We start from the raw sequence: 7,007 nt of genomic DNA on the forward strand, positions 1-7,007 counted from the left end.
CAAAATTTCATTCAATGTCTTGTCTTTTAACAGAAAGGAAAAGGCAACAGCATACTGGTCAGTATTATTACATGTCAGCTGCCTATGAACAAAAGTCCTGTGTGCAAACACTCATATTGTGACCTAAAAGAGATGCATTTTTGAGGTAATGTTCATAAATTTATTTGGTGCTTACAATTGTGCACTATATGGGCAATGTTTTACTTGAGTTATAACTGTTAGTGTATTTCTTATCTTTGAATTGAAATATATTGTGGGTATATTTCATTTCCAGCATATCAAGGGGAAAGACACAATGTCCTTCCCGCTTAAGGCTAGACACAATTTTACTGGCATTCCAAGTAGCATTTGAATAAAGGAAAGACAATCATTGGTAAAAGTAACTTTTTCCCCAATTCAGTAATGCTGCACTTCTAATCACAAGATTAGTAGATCAGTTTTTAAAAGTCCAGAAATTTTCTCGAGTCTGTCTCCTAATAACAGATGAGACATGAAGGGTACCTTTGGATAAGCATTTTGGGAGCGTACCTCTGGCAAGGGGATGCTGCTGATATTGAGGTCTATGAACTACTTTCTTTGTGTAGGGATTTTTTTAAAATTATGTTTATGATAATCCAATTAGCTGCCTCTGTTCTTGCTGGAGTTCTGGGATTTCATATTTGCATCTTGATGTATTTTTCATTTATTGGCTGAGATCCACATAGCACAACAAACCTGTGGAGTGCAAAGATTATTCTTTGGCAGCAGTTTGTTTCACTGAGTAGAGCTATCTATCTCCATCAGTGGGTTTGTTTGTAAAACCAAGCTAGCTACAGAGATAAGGGGTCTGATTCTGCTCTTGCACTGTCTCAATATTCTGCTGTAACACTTAGTGGTTCTGTTCCTAATTCATTCTAGTGTAATCCTGGCTCATTCTCGATCACGAAATTGGTATTAAAGATGCAGCTGTTTCTAAATGCGGAAATCTCATGTTTGGATTAATGAATACTGAAGTTTCTTTGAATTTTCTGTTCACTGTAGTGAGGTCCTGTGAAGCTGATGAAACCTGTACTGTCCTTTCTGTTCTCAGTACTCCAGTGTTAGCAAGCTTTTCACTTATTTCTATCCCATTTTAAACAGCCATTTGTACCTGGCTCTTTTCATCCATGTATTCCAAATGAACTGGTGCAACTCTTCGCCTTCCATCCCTTTCATGTCCTGAGCAATCCTGTAAATCTCTTACCTCTTCCTAGTCATTGCAGAAAGGGTGACTTTCTCCACTAGCTACCTCCTGGATAGAGCTGCTTAATCTCAAGGTATAGACTATGTTTATTTGGTATATGCTAGTAGAATTGTATCTAGCCTTCAGCGGGAAGGACATTATGTTTTTCCCCTTGATATGCTGGAAGAGAAATATACCCACAGTATATTCCAGTTCAAAGATAAGAAATACACTAGCAGTTATAACTCAAGTAATACATTGCCCACATAGTGCACAATTGAAAGCACCAAATAAATATGTTCCAGTACTTACAGGAAGAGAGCTCTCTGGGTATCCAATGGCTCCTGTAATTAAGCTATTAAACCTGGTAACTGCAGTTGCTTCACCAAAATTTCTAGTTCAAATTGCTTTTTATTTAAATTAATAGAGATGCACAATCAAGAATTTTGCAAAAATGAAGACATTTGTCAACATCTGTTCATACAGCATTTGCTGATCTAAATTCTGCTTTCCCTGCAACTGCTGGAGCTGCTACTGTTCCCCATTAAATTACACCCCTACTGGAAGACTAACCAAGAGGAGATTGAGTTGATCTAAAAAAAAATTCCAAGTCTAGCATTTCTTACTGCTTTTGTAAGTGGAGAGAGATAGTTAACCTGCTGCTCTCTCCATCCCTAGGTCATAAAATAAACCCACTCCTCCCAAAGTATGAAATTTGTGAAATACACTGTTTGTGCTTTGTTTTATGAGCTCTACATCTGAAATGAACTGTACTGAAACAAAGACCACCTGTGTCATTCAGAGCATTCTGCTGTTTGCTTTGTAGTGAACTGTATTTAGAAAAGAATATATGAGTTTTCAGTTGCACAGGAAAACAAGGTTCCTCATCAGCAAAGCATTTTGGACTCTAGATTACACATGGGTGTGTTTGCATACTTACACATAAAGATTTTTAGTAAGCATATGTAGACACAGATTGTTTCCTCCTTTGGGAACTGAAGACAGTTGGACAGCATTTTCTATCCATTAAGCTTGATGGGATAAATCATAGGACAAAGAGAGTCAAACAAAGTGAAACAAAGTGTGAGTGGAGGATGTGAACTGGGAAACAAACACCAAATCTTGGAGTAAATAGCAAAGTTATTCAGTTCTTGCTGAACATCACTGACTCATGTTATACCTCAAACAGGAATGACTGGCTATCAACATTAACATCAGGAAGATATATTGCCATTTATACTAAAATCATACATGACCCCAAAAATAAACAGCCTTCACACAGTTAACAATACAGAGCTGTAAAATGCTTCCACTGTACTCCTGAAATTATTTCTCATTGAGAACAAATATATTTGCCACATCGAATCTTACTTCCTCATTCTTTTCTTGTACATAGAGCATATAAGAAATAATACTATCTTTTCCAAAGCAGATCAGTAATATAACAATGTACTTACTACCTTTATTTCAGGATAGTATGCCAACATGTGCAATTGTTTTGTGCCCATGCCATTATGTAAAACTGCATAATCGTACAATAATAAGGAGCAATGGAACTCTGACAATCACCTGGTTTACATCTTGTTTAAAACACAGGTAGCTTAAAAAGTACATCATGCTGTTCTGGGCCTTGTCCCAGTCCTTTCCGATGGGAAAATCATGGCATGTCTCTGATTTCTGCCTTTGAACGCTCCATTTGTTAAGAACTTGTTTGTTTGGTTGTTTGTTTGTTTTTGGTTTTGTTTTTTAATATATATGTAATTTGTAACTTATACCCAACATAAAAAGAATTCAGCACACCTACATTCCGGAATGTATACAAAAGTGCCTGTATGTGTGCTCTAATCAAGAAAAATACGACAAAGACATTTCATTGATGAACAAGCCAGATAAGAGGGAATTTGCTTTACTCAGATAACAAGTGCATGGTGCATTTGCACCACAGGTAGCACTGTGTAAATATGTTGAATATGCATGTTAGATTTCACATATGTTTTTGTGATGTCTTAATAAAAACTCATCTTTGATTTTTCTTCACTGTATTGGTAACTCTGAGCCTCTAGCTGATCATCAGCTTATGTGTTTAGGCTTTCAAAGAAGCAAAATGCTTCTCTTCCTTTTTTTGTTTATGAGCAAATCACTATCTGTGAGTCAGAAGAAATATTCACTTAACTCAATATGTTTGGGCTTAAGAATGCAATCTCTTAAGACTAGAATCAAAATGGGAGATGACAGAGAAACACCTGAATTCCTTCATCAGCAGAAGCAGAGGCGATTCCCTTTAAACTACGTTATTGTAAGCACAGGTCTTCCAAAAAAAGCAAACCTGTAAATCCTCGTTGTAGCTTAGGATGAGCCTTTTGGAGGTGGAACATGATGCTCCCAAGTACTGGCAAATTCACTTTAATCTTGCCTGCTATACAAGGAGCATAGCAGTGGATAATCTATGAGAAAAGCTATGAGAAAAGCCCTAAAAATTAAGTATACTAATCAGTTAAGATTTTATTATGGAAAACAGCTTTCACTGTATCTCCTGTTACTTCATATAAACACGTAAAGCCATACGAGAAAGAAAATGAATGATACAATAATATACTTAGAAAAATCTTCTAAGCAACAAAAGCATTTCTTTAGGTTCTTTGCATACAGGCTGCAAGGAGCAGAAGTTTTCAGCCTGCTGTGCTTAAAATGCCAAGTGTAATAAATTACTCCAGTCGCATTCAGTCAGTGAGACTGCATGGGCTTCCTCCTCATTTCCAAAAAACCTGCGCACAGCCCAAGTGTCAGAGCTGCTGGTTTGTTCTCATCTTCTGGGATGGAACAGTATGAGATTACAGGACACGCAAAAGGTCACAGTAGAAAGGAAATTGGGTCTTCACACCAAACATCTGCTTAGTCAACTCTCCTATCTTAGTCAGTCTATCTTTCAGGTGCAGGTGTGTTTAATATTTTTTTTCTTCTACAGGTAAACAGGAAGAATTACCAGGTTGAAAGCATTCACCTGAGTTGTAAGACAGTGAAATGGTGGCAGCAGTGGGGGTAATGGGTACCTGAGGAGGGAAGCAATGCTTAAAACTTTCAGGTGCTCCAATTACAGCATGTCAACCATCTAGGAAATAAAACTATGCATTGGAAAGGGCAGAGGAGAAGGAGGTTTTTCTCTTCAAGGCAGGTAGCTGGGACACTGCCAGACTTTGCTTGTTTTTTTCTCTGCAAAATGGGGGAGATGAGGGGAGCAGGTTGTTTCTGGGATTCATGGTGCCGAACAGCTGGCCTAGGGCATGATGTTCACCTCCGCCCATCAGTGCACTGAGAGGTGTTCCAGGGGCTTCACCACGGTGTGCAGCGCTTTGGCCTCCCGCACAGCCCATCTCCTCACAGGACAAATTGGGCGGGAACGGAGCGCAGCTCACAGTGAGGTACATGGAGGAGAGGGCGGCGGGAGCAGATGTTTGCTGTGAGCTGAGTACAGGGAAGAGGGAGAAAAGATGCTTGCTGAAGTGTTTTGATTATTCATATCCTTTTTTTTTCCACAGTTTTCAAGTAGGTTATCAAAGGTTCGTGCTATTTGCCAATGAAATAAAGGAAGCCAAAATCCTCCACAGGCTTTTTTACCCGTTATGCAATCCTCTGTGCTGTGTGCACAGAGAGTATCTGCTCTGGTAGCTCTTGCAGTAATGTGATAGCTATGTTTTATTCATGCTAGTGTTGCTCTTCAGTTTTGTTTCTGGGTCTGGTCTGGCTTTTGTCTATTGTATTAGTTCAGCTGGCTGGGGGATCGGCTCTTTCGCAAGCATCACAGCAGTTATTTCTTCCTCAAGGCCAAATTCCATCGTCACCACCCCTGCATTTGAAGCTGTGAGCTGTGATGTGTGCTGGAAGGAAAGCAGGGTCCAATGGTTAGCTCACTGCAGTTGAGTTCAACCAGTTCCTGCTGTTCACCCTGTAAATGATCTCTTTATCACAAGTCACTTCATCTTGATATACATCTATATTTGTCAACTGCTTCAGTATCTGCAGATAAAATGAGTAAATAGGAGTTATTGCTTCTGGTATCCCGTTAGATTTTCGTGTCATAACTCAGTTTGTATGAAACTGGGAAGTGTGGGCAGTCTCAAAATTTGAAGCAATCAGGTGGATTTTATGGCCTTTTCCTTTTGATTCCTTCTCTATGAGATGCAGGCTAAGGTTTGAACCAAACTTTCCCCATTCAGATCTGATTCAGTGACCAGTTTAATGGTGTTTTCTGTCAGGCCTTATGGGTCTCAGGGAACCTATGTGAAACTTGGAATGGCTTTGAGGATTCCTCAGCATTTTGCCGAATGTGATCATGGAATGCTATGAAACTGAGGAGAAGCTTCTATAATGTTTGGGAAATGCTTACGTTTTCTCAATCGTGCATATCTTTAGGCAGTCTTCTCTTTCCTCTAAACTTTAAGGCTGAATTTCACATGCAATTTTCCTTGACAGAAGCCAATGCCATGGAGTCAGACACTGATGTCAAGATTGAAGCCAGTAACTGAGAAAAGACAATGACTTCACTAGTCAACATCTTTGATACTGATTCTGCTAACTTTTGTCACCTCTGCTATCTCTGGAGACCACCAGAAAATAAGGAATCTTCAGAATGAAAAATAAATCCATAAAATAAAGGTAAGAGCATTGGAGGTCGGGGGGGGGGGGGATATCAATGTCAATACTGCCAGTGGCATTGCCACTGTCAAACTGTGCCATGGTCCTTCAATTGAAGACTTGCTGATGTCTTAGATGTAGAAGAAATGTTTCTTTGTATGATCATTCACATGCAGGAAATACCTGAATAAACACTTTAAATATAGATATTTTTACACGGTCACTATCTGGAAGCCAGTAAAGTCTGAAGAAAATGCAGTCCTCTAGCAAAGCCACATCCTATGCATTACACAGACTGTTTCTGTGGGGCCAAGTCTTCATTGTTTAGGAGTTCCTTTTCAAGCTCTATTGTTTGTTAAATCACACTAGGTAGCTATAAACAAGGGGTTATCACAGAGTGGATGTATTTCCCTTAAGTGGTTAGACTTAGTTCATGGGCGTGCAGTCTTTAGTATTCTGAGCAATGATTTAGAAAGCACCATAAAGTTGTGACTGATGAGATGTCCAGGAAACAAGGATTTATGAATATGTTAGATAAGGAAGACTGCAGAACAGTGGTGCAGAAATCTGCAGAGCTGGCAATACGCATGCGCGTTTGCTTAAGCAAATACACAGTCATACTTCTGTTACCAAAATACAGTCTATACTTACAGGATGATAACAGGGAGAAGGGAGTTGTCGGAAGTACTGGATGTGCTGTTCACAGTAAATGGTCAGCAGAATTCAATATCATGAATGGAAGAGCTGTTAAAATTTTAGGGGCAATCCTGAGATGTATGGAGATCTATAGTCAGCTAAGCAGCTTTGCTTATATGGAGTGTGTTATTTTAGTCTGGAGTCCACACTTCAAGAAAGTTTCTGAAAATATGGATGTGGTGGAAGAGAACAGGTAGAAACTTAGAATACCAGAAAACACTATGTGGTTAGATATATATTACATGATAATACAATGGAATCTCATTGGAGAATGAGTCCAAACTGAAGAATACTTTTAAAATCTGTTTCTATAAAGTTACAAAGTCTTCAAATTTATAAATTGTACAAAAGTGTGAAGTTTGCTGACTTTTTGTTGTTGTTATTTGTTTTGGGGAAGAAAGGAAAGGTTAAAACAAAGTTCTGCATATAGTGGAAACTTGTGTCACATTTTCCTCTTGTACGGTACCTTGCCAAATGT

This window comes from Tympanuchus pallidicinctus, unplaced genomic scaffold (genome assembly GCF_026119805.1).
Source record: "Tympanuchus pallidicinctus isolate F22 unplaced genomic scaffold, pur_lepc_1.0 scaffold22, whole genome shotgun sequence".
NCBI classification, from domain to species: domain Eukaryota; kingdom Metazoa; phylum Chordata; class Aves; order Galliformes; family Phasianidae; genus Tympanuchus; species Tympanuchus pallidicinctus.